This window comes from Ascaphus truei, chromosome 5 (genome assembly GCF_040206685.1).
Source record: "Ascaphus truei isolate aAscTru1 chromosome 5, aAscTru1.hap1, whole genome shotgun sequence".
In the NCBI taxonomy this organism is placed as follows: domain Eukaryota; kingdom Metazoa; phylum Chordata; class Amphibia; order Anura; family Ascaphidae; genus Ascaphus; species Ascaphus truei.
The window spans coordinates 238,911,659-238,936,116 of record NC_134487.1 but is presented as its reverse complement, the minus strand read 5'-3'; the positions used below and the strand labels follow the sequence as shown (position 1 = coordinate 238,936,116).

At 46.5% G+C, this 24,458-nt stretch overlaps 1 protein-coding gene across 1 annotated transcript in view; it reads left to right on the top strand.

The window, feature by feature from the left end:
• Positions 1 to 24,458, top strand: part of LOC142495814 (uncharacterized) — a 203,860-nt gene that overhangs the window by 5,913 nt on the left and 173,489 nt on the right. The window lies entirely within an intron of this gene.

Here is a 24,458-nt window from a genome sequence, read left to right as displayed (position 1 = left end):
TCACAACCATAGTGCTATGTAAAGTACACTGTCAATCCCAAATATTTTTAAGCTCTTCAATCTAGGTTACAAATACATATATATTATTGTTTACTTTTATCTTATGCCTGAACTCTGGGTGTTTACACTGCATGGTGTAATTAGTATTGGTTTGTATACCTCCTTGGATAAAGGCTCCTGTTTAGTATGACTGTTAAAGCAGTAATCCTCCCCAGAAGTCTATATGTATACAAGTTTAAAGCTGCAGTTCAAGTTGCCGTTTTTTAAATAATATATATTATTTTTCCCATTCAATATGTGCATCAATACAATATGCACACTGACAAGTGATTAGCTAAACTGCAGATCGATCTGTTCTCCTGTAATCAATCGCTTGGTCAGGGCTATTTAATTCAGTTCTTGCACAGCATTTTGGGCAATGTAGTTCCTAGAATATAATTGACTGGGCGTTTACTAGATACAATTGGTTCACTGCTAGAGAGAGGGCGGGTCTCAAGAGGTAGAGCCTATCAGAAGGGGAAGGGGCTGTCACTTTGGAAATGCTTCCTACATTAGAAACATTAAAAATGTCTTTAAAACGTTTTTTTTAAATGATACAAGTATTTTTTCATAGTACAGAACTGATTTATTTAAAAAAAACAAAAAAACACCTACTGTAGAATATTGTTTGAATTGCAGCTTTAACTCCTATATAATGTTAGTATCTTGCCCCCTGAGCATGTCCTGCTCATATAAAACCTCTCAATCACATTTTCAAATCATGGTTTTCGAGTTCTCTAGTGTGTGAAGTTACCCTTGTAAATTTATACTCCATTTACCTTGTAAATTTATACTCCATTTTAAAAGAGCCATCCATGCAATATCCTACATATGTGTATTTTGTAAAATAAATGCATTCTGTAGTATTAGATAATATTAATAACATGTTCTTGTGTAGCGCTGCTAGTTTTACATAGCGCTTTACAGAGACATTTTTACAGGCACAAGTCCCTGCCCCGTGGAGCTTATAATCTATGTTTTTGGTGCCTGAGGCACAGGGAGATAAAGTGACTTACCCAAGGTCACAAGGAGCCGACATCAGGAATTGAACCAGGCTCCCCTGCAGCAATCTCAGTGCCAGTCAGTGTCTTTACTCACTGAGCCACTCCCTCTACATTTATTTTTTGTTGAACTCTTAACGCAGCAATACAGTACTACATCACCTGTTTTTTTTCCTTATTTGTATATGTAAAGCATGTGACAATGTATTATTCTGCATTTTTACCTAAACTGGTAATCGTTTGGTGCTCCTGTTCTAAATCTGCTGAAAAAAATTTCCTGACTTCGTTCCTAACATAATGGCTGCTTCAGTCAGTCTCTCAGCAGCTACAATGTATACTTTATATTACTAAGGCAACATTATCTATTGCTACAGTTTACAGCTCAAAGTGCTGAGATTGGCAACAAATTATCACAAAAAAAGAAAGTGTTGCAAAGATCTTGCACCTGCTATGGAAATATAAAGGATTCTTTAAAACTAATTAAAAATGGCATTAAGAGATAAATAATTTAAAAAATACAGTAAGTATTATCTAATACTACAGAACTGATTTTTTTTAAACCCATAAGATTTTACGTGTTTTGCTGCTTTAATGTCATTTTTAATGAGCATCCTTTGATTTCTATAGCAGTTTTAACACAATCAGGGGCGCCAACAGGGGAGTACAGCCAGGGCAAGTGTCCCGCAAGGTGTCTGGGGGGGAACCGGACGGCAGGCACTGCAAGTTGGATGTGACTTCTGGTCAGGCCCGGCTGCCGGTCCTCTCGCGGCCGGGCTCTGACTCCCCAGTCGCAGGCCTCCCCACTCTGTCCCACGCCGGGCCCTGTGACAGCAGCGCATGCCCAGCTTACTTCCGGTCCGCTGATGTCAGAGAGGCCCGTCGTGTGCCAGCGTTGAAAGCTCGGCGTGGGACAGAGTGGAGGCCTGCAGCTGAGGGAGAGCTGAGGACCAGCTGCTGGGCCTGGACAGAGGTCAAGCCCACTTGCAGCACCAGCCGCCGGGCCTCCCATAGACATTGGGCCTGGCCTGACCATCCACAAGGTAAAGCAAAAACACAAATGGCGAACAGAATCACCCAGGTCCCTATTGGCACGCACTCATGATGCACAAGTATAATTCACAAGGATGCATATCCATTAATTTCAATCAAAATTCCCACTACCCCAATGAGGGTATATCAACAATAACAGACAGACCGTCTGTATAAAAACAGAAAATAACAAAACTTTAATGTTGACAGTCACGCCGAAACAAGTGTAAGTATGTACAGGTGAGTTACAAAAGGAATAAAAATGATCCCCTCAGGGGAGGTGTGTCAGGTGCAAAGTTAGTAGTGAAATCAATCGGCTTGGTAGCTGTATTGTAATAATCTTAGCCTCACTACAAATCATTCCATATATATAAGGTGGTGCGGTAATTACTAATATTACTCTGCTAAGGTATATACCCTACAAACTGAATACACGTGGTATATCATAAGCTGCAGCCGCAGCAGAGGTGAGTATAATAAAGTGTGGTGTATAACAACATACACGCTGTATGTGGAAGTCGTAAATCAGTAACGTAGGACTGTACTGACCTGTGCGACCCGCTCCAAAGGGGTCAAAACGGATGTCTAAGTTTAAATTAAACTGTATACCCACATCCCTCTACCCCAAACAACACATCAACGATGGACAAGGTGAACACAGTACATCCTAGATGAATGATGAGTAAATGAAGCCCTCATTCAAGCTTGATGGTGCTTTCATATTCAGTGTGTATCCACCTACATTCATGTTGCAATAATTTACGATCGCAGTCACCCTTGCGGGGACCCAAGGGTACGTGTTCAATTCCAATAAATAAGACACCTATCTTGCCCCCATGTATATCATTTACATGACGCGCTAAGGGTGTATCCCGTCCATTGCGGACTGAGCCAAGATGTTCCAAGACTCTAACTTTGAGGGGCCTATGTGTCTCACCAATATACTGTTTCTTACACACACATGTTATCAAGTAAATAACTCCACTTGTGAGACGGTTAATAAATGTCTTGATGGGAAATGTGTGGGAATTGCGAGCGGGATGGTATTCATGACAGTGGTGGCGGGAGATTTCCTCACTCTGCTTGGAGATACGGTCGTATACCAGACACTGCTGACATTGTGGGGTTGCAGCTGCAGCCTTCTGATATTATCAGTTTTGGGGTTGAGTGTTGGGGCATTATCTGACAGAGGCATTCTTAGGCTTATAGGTGTTTATCACTGCACCACTATCTATTGCCTGCACATACAGAGTGTATGTTGTTATAAACCACACTCTTTATTATACTCACCTCTGCTGCGGCTGCAGTTTATGATATACCACGTGTATTCAGTTTGTAGGGTATATACCTTAGCAAGGTTATATTGGTAATTACCGCACCACCTTATATATATGGAATGATTTGTAGTGAGGCTAAGATTATTACAATACAGCTACTAAGCCGATTGATTTCACTACTAACTTTCCACCTGACACACCTCCCCTGAGGGGATCATTTTTATTCCTTTTTTAACTCACCTGTACATACTTACACTTGTTTCGGCGTGACTATCTGTCAACATTAAAGTTTTGTTATTTTCTGTTTTTATACAGACTGTCTGTCTGTTATTGTTGATATACCCTCATTGGGGTAGTGGGAATTTTGATTGAAATTAATGGATATGCATCCTTGTGAATTATACTTGTGCATCATGAGTGCGTGCCAATAGGGACCTGGGTGATTCTGTTCGCCATTTGTGTTTTTGCTTTATCGCCTCCCTACGCACCTGGAGCCTTATACTTGATTGTTTGTTTTTGGTACTGAGGGATAACTGTATTTTTGTGTGTTCAATCGTCTTGGGGGATTTCTCTTTGCCCCTTCTTATGTTATCAGCTTCCATTGGTATTATATAAGAATTGAATAATTATTTTTTGTTACTTATTATTATTTACCTGGCAGTTACAGTGTGTATTATGACAGGCTTCCTATCATCAAAACCCGATTTTGAAGCATGGAAGGCACAGGCTTCACTCCTGTTTTCAGATTTTACCACGGTAATTCCAGATGCACCCGATGACATCAACAGGTTTTTCTCAAATCTATATAAAAACTTTAGCACCCAAACTAAGCTGTGGTGGGAAATCACGAGTCTGGAGAACTACCTATTATCTGATGTGGTTCCTAGGGGCTTACGCGTTTATCTATCTCCATCCCATCAAATGAATGATGATACTTTCATTAAGGCTTGGGAAAGTGTTTTGTTGAATTGTTCATGTGACTTGATGCGACTACTTATTAAACATGAATCAAGTATGTTGGAAGTTATCAATTCAGACCTTGATAAATTACTTGGAAATATCAATGTATGGCAACATAAACCTGACTTTGAGACGCTGGAGAAAAAGCTAAAAACAGATATTGAGAAATTAAGGGCAGACATTACAGATAGGAAACAGCATAAGTTTAGGAGGGACTTTATTGACTTCAAGAATAATAAGATATTCAGACAGAAGTGCAAACGCTTCAATTCCACCAAACCAATTGGCATTACCCAATCCCCCAGTGAATGTGAGGCATCACAGAGTGATATTGAGTGTATGCACCTCCATCCCTGAATAAGTGTCTATGGACACGAAACGGCGTCGGGGTGCAGTGACGTCACGGTTGTGGCGCCTGCGAGTGGGACGGTGTTCAGGACAGTGGTGGCAGGAGATTTCCTCACTCTGCTTGGAGATACGGTCGTATACCAGACACTGCTGACATTGTGGTGTTGCAGCTGCAGCCTTATGATATTATCAGTTTTGGGGTTGAGTGTTGGGGCATTATCTGACAGAGACATTCTTAGGCGTATAGGTGTTTATCACTGCACCACTATCTATTGCCTGCACATACAGAGTGTATGTTGTTATAAACCACACTCTTTATTATACTCACCTCTGCTGCGGCTGCAGTTTATGATATACCACATGTATTCAGTTTATAGGGTATATACCTTAGCAGGGTTATATTAGTAATTACCGCACCACCTTATATATATGGAATGATTTGTAGTGAGGCCAAGATTATTACAATACAGCTACCAAGCCGATTGATTTCACTACTAACCTTCCACCTGACATACCTCCCCTCAAGGGATCATAATTCTTTTTTGAACTCACCTGTACATACTTACACTTGTTTCGGCGTGACTATCTGTCAACATTAAAGTTTTGTTATTTTCTGTTTTTATACAGTCTGTTATTGTTGATATACCCTCATTGGGGTAGTGGGAATTTTGGTTGAAATTTAATGGATATGTTTCCTTGTGAATTATACTTGTGCATCATGAGTGCGTGCCAATAGGGACCTGGGTGATTCTGTTCGCCATTTGTGTTTTTGCTTTATCTCCTCCCTACGCACCTGGAGCCTTATACTTGATTGTTTTTGGTACTGAGTGATAACTGTATTTTTGTGTGTTCATCCACAAGGTAAGTCTATTTTTTATATATGCATTTTTTATTTTTTTATATGTTTTTTTTTTTTTTATATGCATTGGGGCTTTTTTTTATATGCATTGGTACTTTTTTATATGTTGTGGATTATTTTGATATGTATTGGGGGTGTTTATATGTAATGTTGGTTTTACATATATATTGGGGAGGTGTTTTTTTTTGTATGTATTTGGGAGGTTTGTATTTGGGGAGGTGGGGGGGTTTGTATATATTTATGGGGGTGGTGATTTTTATGTATGTATTTGGTGTGACGTTTTTTGCATTGGGTGTATTTTTTTGTACAGTTGTGTGAAAAAGAAAGTACACCCTCTTTGAATTCTATGGTTTTACATATCATGACCTAATAACAATCTGTTCCTTAGCAGGTCTTAAAATTAGGTAAATGCAACCTCAGATGAACAACAACACATGACATATTACACCGTGTCATGATTTATTTAACAAAAATAAAGCCAAAATGGAGAAGCCATGTGTGAAAAACTAAGTACACCCTTACTGCTTCCATAGGAATTAAGATGCTAAGTAGCAGACAGGTGCTGCTAATCAAATGCCCTTGATTAATTTATCATAAGCAAGTGTGACCACCTCTTTAAAAGCCGAAGTTTTAGCAGTTTGCTGGTCTGGAGCATTCAGGTGTGTGTTAACACAATGACAAGGAGGAAAGACATCAGCAATGATCTTAGAGAAGAAATTGTTGCTGCCCATCAATCTGGGAAGGGTTATAATGCCATTTCCAAACAATTTAAAGTCCATCATTCTACAGTGAGAAAGATTATTTAAAAGTGGAAAACATTCAAGACAGTTGCCAATCTTCCCAAGAGTGGACTTCCAGCAAATTCACCCCAAGGTCAGACCGTGCAATGCTCACAGAAATGTCAAAAAACCCAAGAGTTACATCTCAGACTCTACAGGCCTCAATTAGCATGTTAAATGTTAAAGTTCATGACAGTGCAATTAGAAAAAGACTGAACAAGTATGGTTTGTTTGGAAGGGTTGCCAGGAGAAAGCCTCTTCTCTCTAAAAAAGAACATGGCAGCACATCTTAGGTTTGCAAAGTTGCATCTGAACAAACCACAAGACTTCTGGAACAATGTTCTTTGGACAGACGAGACCAAAGTGGAGATGTTTGGCCATAATGCACAGCACCACGTTTAGCGAAAACCAAACACAGCATATCAGCACAAACACCTCATACCAACTGTCAAGCACGGTGGTGGAGTGGTGATGATTTGGGCTTGTTTTGCAGCCACAGGACCTGGGAACATTGCAGTCATTGAGTCAACTTCTCTGTATACCAAAGTATTCTAAAGTCAAATGTGAGGCCATCTGTCCAACAGCTAAAGCTTGGCCGAAATTGGGTCATGCAACAGGACAATGATCCCAAGCACACCAGCAAATCTACAACAGAATGGCTAAAAAAAGAAAAGAATCAAGGTGTTGCAATGGCCCAGTCAAAGTCCAGGGTAGAAATCATCAGGAAGCGCAAAACATGTGGAATACAAAAAACAACAAACTGATGGTGCAGTATTGTATAAATTCGGTGGAGTAAATGGCACAGTTATATGTTCAGAATACTCACAAATGTGAGAGGTAAGTGGGCATGTAAAGGTATCTTTGACCCGTGGGATGAAGCCAGGTATTCAGATAGGCACCACTCTTATGATCAGGTACACTTTTACCATGGGCCCTTAGGAATAAATGGAACCGGACATAGTGCAGACTGTACACAAAAGTTTATAAAAGCAAGTAAAATCCAATCAACTCACATGGTAATGGAAATAAACAAGCCTATGTAATTTTTAGTCATGGCCATTTAATGCCATTTTTTATTGTATACATATGTTTTTAATCAGTTTTTATATATGGATATGTTTATTAAAATTTACATAGCATTTGTATAATTATCGTCTATATTAGCAACGTTTGGCAATCTCAATTACAATTAAGTGTTTCGATTATCCAATTTACTCCCCACCTATGAGAGTAGAGGTTAGAGTATTTATACTGCTTACCCACTATGCAATATCACTCCTGAAGAAACCTACAACGTGAAACGCGTAGAGTGATGCCCTAAGACGAAACCGGAACCTCTGGAAGCGGATGACGTCATTTCCGGTCCTCGGTGAGATGCATCCGTGACACGCATACCAGAACAGAGGAACAGTCGAGACACCACTCATCCGGTCTGCAGAGATCCACACTGTGATCTATACGCTTGTTTATTTCCATTACCATGTGAGTTGATTGGATTTTACTTGCTTTTATAAACTTTTGTGTACAGTCTGCACTATGTCCGGTTCCATTTATTCCTAAGGGCCCATGGTAAAAGTGTACCTGATCATAAGCGTGGTGCCTATCTGAATACCTGGCTTCATCCCACGGGTCAAAGATACCTTTACATGCCCACTTACCTCTCACGTTTGTGAGTATTCTGAACATATAACTGTGCCATTTACTCCACCAAATTTATACAATACTGCACCATCAGTTTGTTGTTTTTTGTATTCCACATGTTTTGCGCTTCCTGATGATTTCTACCCTTCACTTGTTCACGAGGATTGAGAGAGCAGTCCTGCACCAGGTCACAGCGGCATATATCACATGTGTTTGTATAAGTATCACTATTAATTATCTTATTCTTTGTACTGCACTGTGGGTTTATTTGATGTTTATTTAAACCTTATACACTGAGCGCCACTTTTTGATAATTTTTTGTATACACAGTCAAAGTCCAGACCTGAACCCAATTGAAATACTGTGGCTGGACCTTAAAAGAGCTGTGCATAAACAAATGCCCACAAACCTCAATGAACTGAAGCAACATTGTAAAGAAGAGTGGGCCAAAATTCCTCCACAACGATATGAGACTGATAGTCATACAGAAAATGATTACTTCAAGTTATTGCTGCTTAAAGTGGTTCTACAAGCTATTGAATCATAAGGTATACCATACTTAGTTTTTCAAACATGGCTACTCCATTTTGGCTTTATTTTTGTTAAATAAATCATGACACGGTGTAATATGTCATGTGTTGTTGTTCATCTGAGGTTGTATTTACCTAATTTTAAGACATGCAAAGTAACTGATGATTGTTATTATGTCCTGATATGTAAAACCATAGAATTCAGAGGGTGTACTTTCTTTTTCATACCACTGTATATATTTAGTGGGGGAATTGTGTGAGGAGGGGGATTGAGTGATAGTGGAGTAATTGATGGGGGGGGAGAGGAGAACGGGGGTGAAGGAGCAAGAGTGAGATGCAGGGGAGAGAAATACATGTGAGGCGGGGGGGCAGGGATTGAGTGGGGTAATTGATTGAGGGGGGAGAGTGAGAGGTGAAACGGAGAGGAGAGAAATACATGGGAAGAGGGAGGGAAATAGAGGGGGCTCATGATATGTGAAATGGGGGGGCTAGCGAGGTGTGAAATAGGGCTTGCAACACTGGTGACTGGTGGGAGGGGCCACTCCGTTGGGGCAGCCTCCGGTCAGAACTGTAGTCCTGGGCCCCGGGAAATCTGTCTGCGGCCCAGAACACTCTTCCCCATCAGTGCAAAATATTTCCAACACTTTCCGATTTGTGATAATTTGTTGCCAATATTCCCAGCAGTTTAGCTATTGTTACAGTTTACAGCTTAATGTTACCTTAGTGTAAGGGGGTCACCCCCGGTTCCCCTGATTTTCCTTTGCCCCTTGCCTTACCCCTGTGGCAGTGGGGGAAGGGGACGGCGACTTCTCCCGGCGGGCACCGCCCTCTTGGTTTTGGCGCGAGCTTCGCCCATGCGCAGTAAAGATCGCGCACGCGGTCCCCATAGAAAAGAGCTTTGCCAAGGACTACAATTCCCAGCAGCCTCTGGGGACTGCACTTTCACCCTTGTCACAGGCAGCATTGAAGCCAATAGAGCTGGCAGATTCTCATGCTGCAGAGTTGCAACAATGTTGTGTGCAGACAGGGTTTTTGTCAGTTGCAGCACGTTGGGCAGTCAGAGACCGGAGCAGCCCAGGGAAGGAGGTAGGGTACAGGAGTCAGGGACTCCCTGTACTAGGGAGGGCACCCCCAGGGCCCGAGATAGCTCAGCTCCCCAGTAAGGTGAGTGTTGCCAGGGACAGCCCTCAGGTTAGGGACCCTGCCACTTACATTAGTGGGAGCTGGGAAAGAAAGGTTACAGAGAGTTGGAGTCAGGGAGCTGTGAGGGAAGGAAGGGTGTGGGGAGCGAGTGCAGCTCCTGCCCCATATAGGTACCTACACCCCAGGTAGGCCCCAACTCCCCACTAGCTTAGTGGGTAAGTGCTTAGGGAGGCCCAAGATAGGGACGCTGCCCTTAGTGTAGAGTGCTGCCTTGTCAGAATCACGGCTGTTAGTGCTGTGAGGTCTGACAGGCAGGCACCTTGTTGCGCAGCACGTTGGCTGCAGCATCCAGTGAGCTACAGCTTGCTGCTTTAGGCGCTGGGACTCGTTAGGTCTTAGTAAGTACAGTCAAGGCTGGGAAGAGTTAGGGGAGTGGGGCAGGTTATTAACCCCGGTAGGCCTATAGGAGTTTTCCCCAAAGCCACTTTAGGTTGCGGTACCACAGGGACAGGCCCTAGGTTAGGGTTCCTGTCACGTTAGTACCAAGTGTTAGTTAGGGACTCAGCGGACGCTGCGGTTCCTGTGAAGCGGTTCGGACCCACGTTGGGGTCCGCAGAGACTATTCCAGAGGGAGACCGCCCTGGCGGTCTGCGTACAAAGGAGTTCGGTTGGAGGATCAGACGGATTCATCACACGTCTGACCCTTTGCGAAGCCAGTTGCTGATCCGAGTACCGGAGTGCTCGGCAGGTACCATACAGTCATAAGTGCACCAACGGGCCCCTTAGTGTAACTGTGACTGCGCAGTCACCCACGTTCTCTCCAAGAGTGCGGGACCATTGGGTGGGATTCTCGGGACACTGGGTGGGATCACCTGGTGTTGGGGAAGCGTCCTGCGCGACGCCGTAGGTGTCTCCTCTAGAGAGGGACACAGGTGTTACGTCGATGCTCGCCACAAACCGGGACCGGACCGCGGGGCTGAGGTGGGGTTATATAATCACCGACCTTAGTCCACGCAGACTTATCCGGAGTGCGCAGTTCGTAGTCGTACATCGCAGGGTCAGGATTGGAGAAGGCAGCATCGTCGTTAATGAAGCAGGAGTTCGGCAACAGGAAATCAGGAGTACCCCGCTTCAGCTTAGGAGCGTGAGCGCGGGGGTGGCTTCTGCGCGAGGAGCGGCCTCGGCCCATGACGCCGATCTCAGCAGGAAGAGACAGCAGGCTGGCCGAAGTTCACCGCAGGGCAGCGTCGGGAAGAACCAACGCTTCAGCGCAGAAGTCCAAGGCAGGCCACTGCAAGAGGATCGCAGCAGGCCGCAGGAAAGGAAGGGTAGCCACTGCTAGGAGGGAATGCAGCAGTTACCAGTGCTGGCATCAACGCTTCAGCACAGGCGTCCAGGGTAGGCCACTGCAGGAGAATAGCAGCAGGCTGCAGGACAGGAGGGGTAGCCACTGCTAGGAGGGAATGCAGCAGTTACCAGTGCTGGCATCAACGCTTCAGCACAGGCGTCCAGGATAGGCCACTACAGGAGAATAGCGGCAGGCCACAGGACAGGAAGGTTAGCCACTGCTAGGAGGGAATGCAGCAGTTACCAGTGCTGGCATCAACGCTTCAGCACAGACGTCCAGGACCAGGCCTCTGGATACTCAGGAACTTGGAAGGTAAGAACGCTAGGAGAGAGGCCTGGGGTGGTTTGTGGCAGAGACAGTAACATAGAGGTAGGAATAGTTATGCTCGGCACTGGTTCAGTGCCGACGCCTAGAATATAAAGGGCGGAGATCCAATCACAGGAGGAGGGTGTGTGAGAATTCCTCCAATGAACGAACACAGGGCAGAAGCTGCAATGAGAGGCAGCACCTGTGCCATAGATTGCCAGAGGAAGCTTGCAACTGCACAGGTCTGCAAGGCAATAGTCAAAACCAGTAGTGCATTCCTTACAGTTCCCCCCCCCCTTCAGGTGAGGCCTCCGGACGAACAAGATCCATCACAGATTTGGGGGACATGGAATTGTTCCTAAACCTCCTTAGGCGAGAGGTGGCGTTGAAAGCTCCTAGTTTGTTGGGATTCCTTACAGTACCCCCACCACTGGGTGAGAAGCCTGGGTGAACAGGACCATTCATAGGTCTGGGGGACATTGAGTTGTTCCTGAAGTGTCTCCGGCAAGAATTAGGTCCACAATCCAGGTGTACATTGGCGAGTGCCATGAAAGACAGCGGTGGTACTGCAGTTCTTGGTACATGGACAATGGGACCTGAGGGCTCCAGAATGGGAACATCGGAAGGACAGTAGCCAGGTGTCCGGTGCATAGTAATAGTCCAAGAGTACGGGACACAGGACACAGATTGTCGGACAAAAATGGCAGAGGGACCTTCAGAGAAGGCAATGTCTTTGGTGAAATCAGCACGGAGGAAGTTGCGAGAGTCTTTAGCTTCCAAGGAATTCCGGGTGGTGGTTAGCAAGGGAATGGGGCGGGAGGGTTCACTACACACTATTGCAGCGGTACTTTTGATACCAAGCAGGGTTGCTATCCCAAGCAATTTGCGAGAGTCTGTAGCAGTGTGTATGCAACTCATGGTACTGGCAGTTGAAGAAGGATCCGCTTCCTTTGGTTTGTGATCTTTAGAGAGAATCAAATCCGAATTTGTGGCCTTGGCGAAGGACATAATAAGCATGTCTATACCCATAGTGGACCCATAGAGAACAGGAACGGACGCTTCAGGTAAAGCGACGAGGTCCAGTAAGGGTGTCTTCGTCTTAGGGAGAGGCCAATTGCCATACAGAATGGGCACTTTGGGCACCGCACAGAGACCTGCGAGTAAGGAGTCTGTTTGAAAGGTGAGAAAACAGATTTTATCCAAAAAACAAGGCAGGCGGTTAAGCGGTGCATCAACCTTAGGGAAAAAAGTCTTGGGGTTAAAGCTGGGTGCCTCCAACACAGAGAAAGAAGACAGAGAACTAGAGCTTGGCTTCGGAGTGGAGGTCCCAGGTACCCAGGTCTCACATGATACTGTGGGAGAAGCAATGCAAATTGTTACTGTTTTAAACATAGGGTTTTTAACATCGGTAGCTCCAGGCACCTTTTTGAGAGGTAACCCTAGTTTTGGGACAGGACAGTCAATAGCAAGTACCCCAAGTATTGTGGAAGACACAGAGAAAAATAAGTCCATTTTCAAGACGGGATCTTCTGAAAAAAGAGAAAGTTCCAAATGCGATACCCCTGAGTTCGTGGTAGTAGACATACAGTCAGTAGTGGATACCCCGAATACTGTGGGCGAATCAGCGTGAAACAGTATTATTACAGGAATGGGCATCCCAGACTTAAAGTCATTTTTAATCATCCAGGAGGCTGTGGCATGATCCGTGAGAGAAACTGGGGTAAACTCTCCAACAGACACAAGGGACATCTTGCCTGTTACAGAATTGGGTCCCTGAGAATCCCTAGTGAGGGCATCAGACTCCATGGGAAACGTAGTGACAGGGGTTTTGGAACCGATTAAAGGAATTGCAGGTATCACAGATTTAATAGGAGAAATACCTTGCAAAACAGAAATTTTAGTAAAGGTGATAGGCATCACAGATAGGACAGACAGAAGTAAGCTAGGCAAGGTTGCTTCTATAACAGAAGATTTGGCAGCGGCAAAGCTTAACTCAGCGGCTGCTGGAGAACTTTTAACTACAGTGAGAAGGGACTGCAGATTTACAAAGTCAAGAATAAAGGGAGTCTCAAACTTGAAAGCCTGATCCTTCAAAAAGAAGGGCCCTAACTTTAATGGTACTGAGGGAGCAACAGCAGATACGCTGATCTCAGTAGGGGTCACTTGGAAAGGAGCATAATATGTACTGTTCGCTTTAAACCCTAGGATTTGAGAAAAGGAGAACTCAGACAGTGCAAGTGGGGCAACCACGCCTGTGCTGGTCTCTGAAGTGGGTATTTGGGAAAGAGTGTCTGGGACATCAGAAACGACAACAGATTCCACAAAAAGGGGTCTATGCTCAGAAGCAGGGGTCTCAGCTCTCTGAGTGACAGACGGGGTGAGTGAAATACCTAGGAGTAGGGATTCTGCGAACAGGTTTAGAGAAACAAACGGCTCCAGAGTACTTTTTACTGGAGCCAGTATTATTGCCGAAAGTTCAGGGGGCATAGCCCCGAGAATTTTAGCCGAGTCAGAGGACAAAAGGGGTTGATCCTCTGAGGCTAAGGAGGTGTCCCTGACTGACGAACTAAAGGGATCTACCAAGGAAGGTTCACAGGGCTGACCTGCAGGGGTTAACATAGGAAAAACCCCAAGGGTTAAATTACTCTGTACCTGAGAATCAGAGAAATAGAAGCTAGTCTCCGAGAGTGGGGTCATAGGGGGTTCTGCCTCTTGCCCTAGGGACCTATCATTAGACTGCGGAATACTAGGGTTAGCAGTAGGGACCTCACAGAGCAGACTAGCAGGGGTTAATACAGAAAAAACCTTGGAAACAGAGCTTAGAATTTTTGGTTTAGGAAAAGAGGGCAAACAGGATTCATTCTCTGGTGCTAGGGAAGACACACTGACCTGGGGACTGCAGGGATTTACAGTGGGGGACGCATAGGCCTGACTAGCAGGGGTTAAGACCGAAATAACCTCAGGGACAGAACTTAGGGAGGTTAACTCAGGATTAGGGAGCGTGGCAGCTTCTTCCTTAGCGGGCAGCGACAGAGAAATGGTTTGACCATTCTTAGGAGAGAGAGGTACCCCCACAGGTTTAGCAACAGGACTGGCAGCATAGAGAATCTGCCAAGCAGCAGCGTAGCTGGCAAGGAGGGGATCCTGTTCTATTATGTGAATGTCTAGTGTTGAGGAAAGTACATGGAGTGTATCTTGAGACTGTGCCAACATGAGGAGGGCGCCCTGTTGTACTAGGGGAATGTCCAGTGATGAGGCCAGGAGGTAGAGTGCCTCTTGGGCGTCGGCCAGTTCCATAGGGTACACGTTATCCCAGGTTATAGGGGAATCAGGAGAGCGAATACAAGCGGCCAGAGACTGTTTTAAGTTCAGGATGCAGTAAGCCTTAATAAAGAGATCACAACGGCATTGTCTTTGCAAAGGGGTTAAACCTTCATAGGTAAACATTTCATCCATCAGGGGTATTACTTCACACAAATACTGGCCTTCATAGTGGGACTGGTACGCAGGCCGGGATATAACTTCAGTTGGTAAATTGCCATCCCCCGCCACGGCGCGGTCCGGTTTTAATGGTCCGAGCATACTGTTACGCCGATGCTCGCCACAAACCGGGACCGGACCGCGGGGCTGAGGTGGGGTTATATAATCACCGACCTTAGTCCACGCAGACTGATCCGGAGTGCGCAGTTCGTAGTCGTACATCGCAGGGTCAGGATTGGAGAAGGCAGCATCGTCGTTAATGAAGCAGGAGTTCGGCAACAGGAAATCAGGAGTACCCCGCTTCAGCTTAGGAGCGTGAGCGCGGGGGTGGCTTCTGCGCGAGGAGCGGCCTCGGCCCATGACGCCGATCTCAGCAGGAAGAGACAGCAGGCTGGCCGAAGTTCACCGCAGGGCAGCGTCGGGAAGAACCAACGCTTCAGCGCAGAAGTCCAAGGCAGGCCACTGCAAGAGGATCGCCGCAGGAAAGGAAGGGTAGCCACTGCTAGGAGGGAATGCAGCAGTTACCAGTGCTGGCATCAACGCTTCAGCACAGGCGTCCAGGGTAGGCCACTGCAGGAGAATAGCAGCAGGCCGCAGGACAGGAGGGGTAGCCACTGCTAGGAGGGAATGCAGCAGTTACCAGTGCTGGCATCAACGCTTCAGCACAGGCGTCCAGGATAGGCCACTACAGGAGAATAGCGGCAGGCCACAGGACAGGAAGGGTAGCCACTGCTAGGAGGGAATGCAGCAGTTACCAGTGCTGGCATCAACGCTTCAGCACAGACGTCCGGGGTAGGCCACTGCAAGGAGATAGCAGCAGGCCAGTGCTGGCAACAACGCTTCAGCACAGACGTCCAGGACCAGGCCTCTGAATACTCAGGAACTTGGAAGGTAAGAACGCTAGGAGAGAGGCCTGGGGTGGTTTGTGGCAGAGACAGTAACATAGAGGTAGGAATAGTTATGCTCGGCACTGGTTCAGTGCCGACGCCTAGAATATAAAGGGCGGAGATCCAATCACAGGAGGAGGGTGTGTGAGAATTCCTCCAATGAACGAACACAGGGCAGAAGCTGCAATGAGAGGCAGCACCTGTGCCATAGATTGCCAGAGGAAGCTTGCAACTGCACAGGTCTGCAAGGCAATAGTCAAAACCAGTAGTGCATTCCTTACAACAGGTTATATAAAGGTATTGCGTGATATGTTATATTGCTTGTTAGTAAAGTCACTCGTTAATATATATATTCCCGTGTATGTGATTATTGTATTGTCCTGCGAGGAACCACTCCCCCTCTGGTGGGAGCCATCGCAGGTGGAGGCGCTGAATTGAGTAAGTGGTTACCCCTAGTATAATTGCCCCAGGTTCCCCGTGGCGGAAGCTCAGCCCTCCTGCGAGCCAACAGGTAATGCACCACACCTATGGTAACACCGTATGTTCCTTGCACCCACATCAGATCTGCGATTGGGGGGGGCAATACCCATTACATTTGGAGGCGCTGCTGAGAGAGACCTGGGGTGCCCTGTTTTCATTTTTTCCAAATTGGCCAATTTAGATTTTTCACCATGTTTGGGCCTGCAAGCCATGAGGCCCACGAACGAACCAAGAGGACAGAAGTATCCCCGCGACATGTGCTAGTAGTAGGGGATGTTCCCAGTAGTGCCGTGAAGTTGAGGGAAATTTGTGAGGCCTTAGGGAGACTCCTGGGCATAGACCAAGGGTGGAAGAGGATAGAGCACCGGTACGACCCCACTGACCAGTGTTGTAGACTATGGCTAGTAACGGATCAGGAAATATGCCGGGAAAATGTCCCTCTGACCTTGCATTTCCCAGAGGCCCCACCAGAAGGCTACCCTCTTGCATACTCAGAGAGCCTTAGTGAGATTACCCGACCTGTGATCAAAATGGAGGCTCCCTCATCAAGGGAGTCACACCTAAAATGGCGTCTCCCGCCAAAGCAGGAGAGCACATGTGCTGCTGACTGCAAGCCTGCATCAAATTGTGTTGCAGAAATCCGTCCGGGACTGGCGGGAAAACCAGAGCTCCACCCCCGCAATGTGAGTGACTCAGTGCAGAGCCAGACCCACTCAGTGATAGAGCGAGCCCCTCCTTTACATTCCACCAGGGTGAGCAAGCAAAGTGAACAGCCATCAGCAACTGCTGTTCCCATTAAAAACAGTACAGAATGCAGAGAAACACACCCTCATTTATATGGAGCATGGCGGTCGCAGGTGGAGGCGCTGAATTGAGTAAGTGGTTACGCCTAGTATAATTGCCCCAGGTTCCCCGTGGCGGAAGCTCAGCCCTCCTGCGAGCCAACAGGTAATGCACCACACCTATGGTAACACCGTATGTTCCTTGCACCCACATCAGATCTGCGATTGGGGGGGGCAATACCCGTTACATTAGTAATATAAGAATACATGGTAGCTGCTGAGTTACACTGACTGAAGGATTGATTGAAATTGAAAGTTAGCCATTTAGTGAACCCTAGCAAGCAGGATCTTTCGGGTGATCGATTATGGGAGAACAAATCGATCGACAGCTTAGGTAATTAGTTTTCAACAAAGGTAATCAAAGGCTGCATATATTAAAAAAATTTTTTTGAAGTGCCACTTGGATTGCCTCTTTAACCTTCCAGATACTTAACATTTCAAACTCTTATCTCCTGCAGAAAGCATCACATTAAATTTTTTTAAAAATCCAGCTTTAGAAAGGGCAAAAAAAGATATTGCATCCAACCCAGAATAAATTTGCAGCTAGACGCATCATATGATAGAGCTGATGATGACAAACACTCCCTTATTTTTTTTTCCCAATGCAAATCTACTCCAGAAACAGGTGTAATATAAGAGGCTGCTGTATCAGAGACTATGATTGCTATTTACTCTCCCAGAATCCTCTGCCTGTTTCATCCTCAATTGCTCTTGCCCTCTCCCCTCTCAACTCCCCCCTTCTCTCTCAGGTTTTTGATCCCCTGTCACAGGATCAAAATGTTTTTTGGGGGGAACAGTCTTAAATCTCAAGTGCGGGTAGTGACAGCTACTGTAAGTTTGATGTGAGTTTAGCTGCCATGTTGTTCTATCCCAGTCAGCAGGGAATTTCAATGGAACTTTCTCCAACTTCAACATGACCAAGGCACGTTTACGAGGGCCCTGCAGGAATGTAGAGAGATGGAAGTGGTAGGGCAAATATCTCTCGAGTGATATTACTTCCACATTATCTGGATGTCTAATCTTCATTTCATTACTCAGTTACCAGTTGTTGTTATTATTTTTTTTAATGACAGAAATTGTATATTGTCTGCTACCCTTTGCCTGTTCTTATACTAGATAATAACGTTTTATTATTTTTATTTTTATTACAAATTACTCTAAATATATTTAAATCTTAATATAAAAAAAAGGGGATAAATCTTTCTTTGGTGCTTAAACCTGAAGGAGTGCTGGGAGTTTGCAGAAGTAGAGGGAGTGGATAGGTGCAGGACACGGACAATGTAAAAAACAAAACAAATCGCCTGGTATATAATATGTGTACATTTTACAGTGAAATATATCAACCCCCAGGAGAGGGGATACTTGTGCCATGTCTGACAACCTGCTCCGCACAACTCGCACTGATCATAACTGAGGAATGTAGAAGTGTTTCTTACTGTTTATCCGCCTTCTTTGTGGGTATTGTTATACTGCCTCCCTCTCCTGTAAGGTTCTGCACTGATGTCTAGAAGGGAAGTGGTTGTTACAGTAAAACCTTGCAATGTTTTCTCACGAAGAAGGTACAATGTCGTAATTTCCTGCAGGTCTGTGCAGCAGAAACATTATGAAACACTCTGCAGATCTCAGCAGCACAAAGGGGTGTAGAAAGTTCTGCAGGTTTCCTAAACATGATAATGCAACAGCTTAAGGGATAAATGGTTTTAAAGCAGCAGTCTGCACTGATCGCCATCATTTTTGCATTCTATTTGTTTAAGAAATCTCCTTTAGCCCTGTCCAAAGCTGTTTGAAAAAAAATAATAAGCCGATGCACCGTTCAGGAGATATACTGTATGTGTTTGAAATATGAAGTGTCCAGGAGCTTAAAATGCAACTCTCTCCAATGCGACCTGAAGGTTAAAATTATGATTTTTTTAACACACAAACAAAAAAAGCAGGAAATGCTCAGGGGGCAAGATACTAACATTATATGAGTTATAGAACACAAAAAGAACACCTGCCTAGACAGGTGAAAGAACCCCTTTTGAACAAGCACTCATACGGTGATAGGTACAGAAATTTAAAAGTGAACCTTTATTAGTGTATATGGGTAAAATAAGTGAAGTACATAAACACTCAACACAATTAAAAACGTATTAAACAAATTGCCCCTAGGTCTATTTATAAACTAATACTTGAAGGAGAATGATTAGGAATATCTGGTACCATATGAAAGAAAAAGTTACTAATAAAGTGCAAAACTAATATGGTGCCTCAGTGTGGTCTATCTATAATGTTTGAAAGAGTCTGGTGTGTGTCACTCGAGTGTAGTAACAGTCAAACTACTTCCATGCCACATCTGAATAACTTGTGGTTCTGTGACTATATACAGAGTAGTACCTGTATGTCGCTAGGGTGTTGCGGGTTAAACCCACATAAAAAGTTTTCAGTCAGTGTGACCTAGCTGTACTTTGCTGGTCACAGAAACCAACAAGGGGTTAATTTTGTATATCCTTCAAGGCAACACAGGGTGTAATAAAATATCTATACGGGAGGCTACTATGTAGCTGTGGGGAATAAGAAGAGGCTGATCAGTGGGAGCCGCAGATATATCCACTATTTTTATCCCACTGTTAGTAATGTATTTCTAGGTTCTTATAGCCTCAAATGAGCACAATTTGATTAACCCACCAGATAGATAGTGAGGTGAGTTAATGCTCGTGCCCCCTATGAAGGTAGCAAGTAATTTTAAAGACAGGCTAGCTGATATACAGTATCTCTGCCAGTAAAAATGTTTGAAACAGTGTTCTACAGCTGCCTTTAATAAAGTTGCTCTATATCTGCAGATCTAGATATATGAATGTGGTTGTTATTTAGGCTTAATAGTTGCCCAGCTAGTTCAGTCAATGTAATGGCTGTAAGTAGGCAAAGTATATTTTTTCATATGTTAATGCCGTTCAACATCCACCAAGTCTCTGGGGCAGGTAAGCCCCGTCTGTTTGATATAGACCGTTGAATGCGCCCCAGTATTATAGGGGTATCAGAGTTGCTGCACTTTCGGAGCTTTTTGTCACCGCTCCTGAGTGGCGGCATCTGTTCAGTCCCCACCCGGCATGGTGTATTAATGAACACCGCCTAGTATAGAAATGACGGGTGGAACTCAGAGTGCAGACAGCGGCTATCTTCCGCGCTGTCTGACAGACGTCGCCGCACCAGTACGCGTGCTGACGTCACAAGGGAGCGTAACAAGAGACAGTCCTGTCGGCAAACATTTCTCTGACTCTGGCCATAAGATGAATGATCTGTAGGTGACCATACTCAAAGGTAATCTTAGAACACAGAAAGAGAGATGGTTGCATGAATACAAATTTATGCAACTGTTCGGGACACTTTGTGGTGGCCTAAACTGAGACCGCAGTTTCATGAGTAACTACCCTGACACAAGAGAACTCTCTTCCAATGAGTGCTAAAGGCCATGTCTATACATACTGTGCTATATAAATAACACACAGCTGTCTCTTACACATACAAAGGTACAATGTAATTCTATCTCTTTTTACCAATATGGACCTGTAACAGGGACTTATCCCTGTTAAGAAACTTGCCTCTAATCCATCAGTGTGCTGGTTGATTGAACACCAGCAATCAACCAACTCCACCTGCCTAATCAGAGCTCTGTCAGAAAAAGCCTGTTCTGAGACACAGGAAGAGGATTCCTGAGCACACAATTGGGGCTGACCCAGGAAGGACAGACCAGAGATTCCCTAGTCCACAACTGGGCTGACCTGGGGAACAACAGATGTCTTGAGCTGCACAAGGACTGCAGGCTGACAGCAAGACAAAGCGGACAAGATTTCTAAACCTGGATCCTGATATTGCTATAGCACACAAGGGTGCGGACCCAGGAGAGCAGAGAAGCCTTCCCCTACAACTACAAGAAATAGATCAGACTTTCTTATGGGACAGGTGTGTGTGTGTGTGTGTGTGTGTGTGTGTGTGTGCTTGTGCGTGTGCATGTATATATGTGTATATATATATATATATATATATATATATATATATATATGTATATGTGCTGTGCTGGGTGATAATGGTGAAAGGTGGGGTTGCAGACCTGCCTAATACATGCAAATGAGCATACAGTATGTAGCCCTTTTTCTGAACCCTTCCAAAGGAACTACTGGTCACTGTATAACACCTGCGGCTCCAGGAGATATGAGCCTCCGCTAGCTGGGAGCCTGGGGTAACACTCATACACTTACTTAGCGCAGCGCCTCCACTTACCCAGGATCCCCGTGATGTGAGATTCCCCTGGGCAAGAAATACATACACACACATGTAATGCAACCAACTTTACTGTATTAACGATAATGCAGAGTAACCTTATCACTCTATAATGCAACAGGTAAGCTTAGTGGCCCAGCCACTCTCATCAGGAGTAACGTGTCCGTCCCCTCACCGCGTGCTCCACACACCGTGTCCATGTATGATACTATATGTATAGGCTCAGTCTTGTAACCACTCGCTCAGTGTTCCTACAAAGAGTTTAGCCTAAGGCGGGATCAGCGCCTGATGACCGGTGTTGGTGCACTTGATAATATAGTACCTGCCGGTCACGGCGGTGACCGGTACCTCTTCGCAAAGGGTCAGCGGTCTGCCCCCTGGGTGTCAATGTCCAGCCGTCTGGTCCCCGACGACTCACCAGCAGCCGCTCCGCACGCTTGTCCCTTTGTCCCTAGCTGTCCACACAGTAAGGGGTGATGCTCGCTCTCACTATAGGCCGTCCCTGCAGCACAGCAACCTTTGGTGTCTTCAGGGAACACTCCTAGGGGCCTACGGGGTAGCCTGTCCTATGCAGGTGGGTCACTGACCCCCTGCACCCACACTAATATCTCTCTTCACCACCCGGGTCCCCTCTGACTAACCTCTCCCTATCCTCTGCAGCAAACGCACTGCATTCACACTGAACCTGCAGCAACCCACTGCACTCACTCGGTGCCTGCAGCCACCCACTGCACTCACACGGAACCTGCAGCACCCACTGCACTCATTCGGTACCTGCAGCCACCCACTGCACTCACACGGATACCTGCAGCTACACTGCACATACACGCTGTGCCTACTTGTCAGCGCTCACAGCACTACCAGCCGTGACACTGACAAGACTGCACTCACACCTAAGGGCAGAGTCCCTAACCTAGGGGTTGTCCCTCAGTACCTACCCACTACCCTGGTGGGGATTGGGGCCTGCCTGGGACTTGGGGATCCTTACCTGGTGCAGGAGCCACTTGCTCCTTACACCCTTCCTTCCCCTTCCTTCCCCTTCCTGCTCCCAGCTTCAACTCCAAACGTGGTCCCCGCAACATTGTAGCCTTCCTCCACAGGAGAAGCTGCAAAACCCTATTTGCTGGCTGGCTGCACGTGATGTGGGTGAAAGGGCAATCCCCAGAGGCTGCTGGGAATTGTAGTCCACTCAGGACCTCTTTAGCATTGGGACCACGTGCGCTACCCTTACTGCGCCTGCGCGATCCTGTAATGGCTACCGCGGTGGTTCTACGCATGTGTGACCTCACGCCAAACTTAACATTGCATCCGGCACTCCTGGCACTGTACAGCACGTGCGTGACTACACTGCACAACCGCGAGCAGACACAATGGTGACCCCCGCTAGCCGGGTGCGCCGCAGAGCCTCGGAGCGCTCCCTGCTCCGGCCCCCACCTTTGCCGGCGGGTCCGTCGCTGCCTCCGGCGGCACCCGCAATCGCTCGGCACGCTACAGAGGGGGTCTCTGGAGGCAAAATAGGACCAGGGCTACATTCTCCCCCTCGCAGAATCCCAACGACCTCGCTTGGGTAGCAACCATGCAACAGGGAGTTATATAATGAAAAATGCATTGCAACCACCGATACACCACACACAACATGCATTTGTTCACCGGTACCCGACATACTCGCGTGGATACCCGAGGCCAGCTGAGTCTCAGAGTGGAGTGCCCCTAACTGATTGGGTGAGGGCATCCCACCTTGACTCCTGTGAGTCTTTTGGAACTCAAGATCAGGTGTTACTGTCTCTACCACCAAACCATTGCCTCCCCCTCGCAGAAAAAATAGTAAGGGGTCCTGGGTATTGACCCTGGCCGGATCCTCCGGTTTCATCTTGCGGGAGACAGGGAGGTTAAGTCTCTTGCCTCGGTCCACCACATGGCGAATGAAGCGCTCCATCGTGCGCATGGAAGAGGCAGCAACTACCAGAGCGGTCTCAGCACAGTCTTTGTCCGCTCCAGCCATCCCTTTAACGGTGACATCTTCTGTGGACAGCACAATGTCTTCGTGCAGGCCCGTGTCTTGAGAAGACCAAGCTTGGAGATTCCTCGCGCAGGAGTAGGCGTCACTCTTGGTCGCTGTACCGGATACCTTGATGAGGTCAAATCCGCTCCCTGGTCTGCAGAGATCTTCTAGGGGAGACACCTCCACCAGGACGCGATGACGAGGTGAGCCCATTGCCCAGGTGACCCTACCTTTGGAGCCACCAGGCTCCACGATCACCGGGGAGCTCACACCCGACACCCAGTGGGCAGTCAACTCACCCCTGTCGTCGTTGGCAGGTACTGATCCCATGCCTGGGACCGCTGGTACCATCGTAGAAGATCGGACTGGCCACAGTAGGGCACACGGACCCACAGCAGGCTCTGTATCCGCCGAGATAGTTGGCTCGGTGACTTCGCAAGAGTGGTCCGCCGGCAGGCGCATCACCATGAATGGTTGGTCGCTGGAATCACCAAGAGAGGATGGGGGTATATACACCTTACCCTGTGATTCCGGAATCTGCAGTTCTGGGATCTGTGGTTCCTGCTCGGGAACCGGGTCTGGAACCGACACCTGGGGTTCCGACATCTGTGACTCTGCCTTTGGCGGCTCCGGCTCGGGACCGGAGTCTAGAATGTCCATTTGGGCACACGGGCCCTCCACAACCTCCATCACTGAGTTAGGTGGACTAGCAGCGGCGTGGGCCGGCAGGGTGGAGACATCAGGCATCTCTTTCTCCGCAGGTTGGGATATAATAGGCTTCAAGAAACATGCACTGCAGCAGTCACATTTGGGCTCCCACACCAGTGCGCCTCTAGAACAGTCACAGGTGGTGATAAAACACTGTGTAAACGTTTCTCCGTCCACCTTGGTTGTCTTGAAGCCTAGCGGTAACTGGGACAGTTCGACTCCCTTGTCATAGGCTTCACGCAGGCAGGGGCACATCAGCGCAAGGACATCTATTCCTGGCAATTGCCAGGGCACATACACATTAGGGTGTAACCCCTTGCAGTCTATTTCGTTCTCGGAGGAAAAATAATCCGTTTCTGCAATGGTGTCCTCTTCCTCCTCCTCTGACGGTTCTGTGGGCTGCGGCAGTCTGGGTTTCAGGAACTGCGCCTCACAGTCAGGACACTTAGGCCCTCGGGTCAATTCACCAACGGGGCAATCACATTCGCTCAGGCAGCAGTGCAGGCATTTTTCCCCATCTACCACTGTCGTCGTGAGCG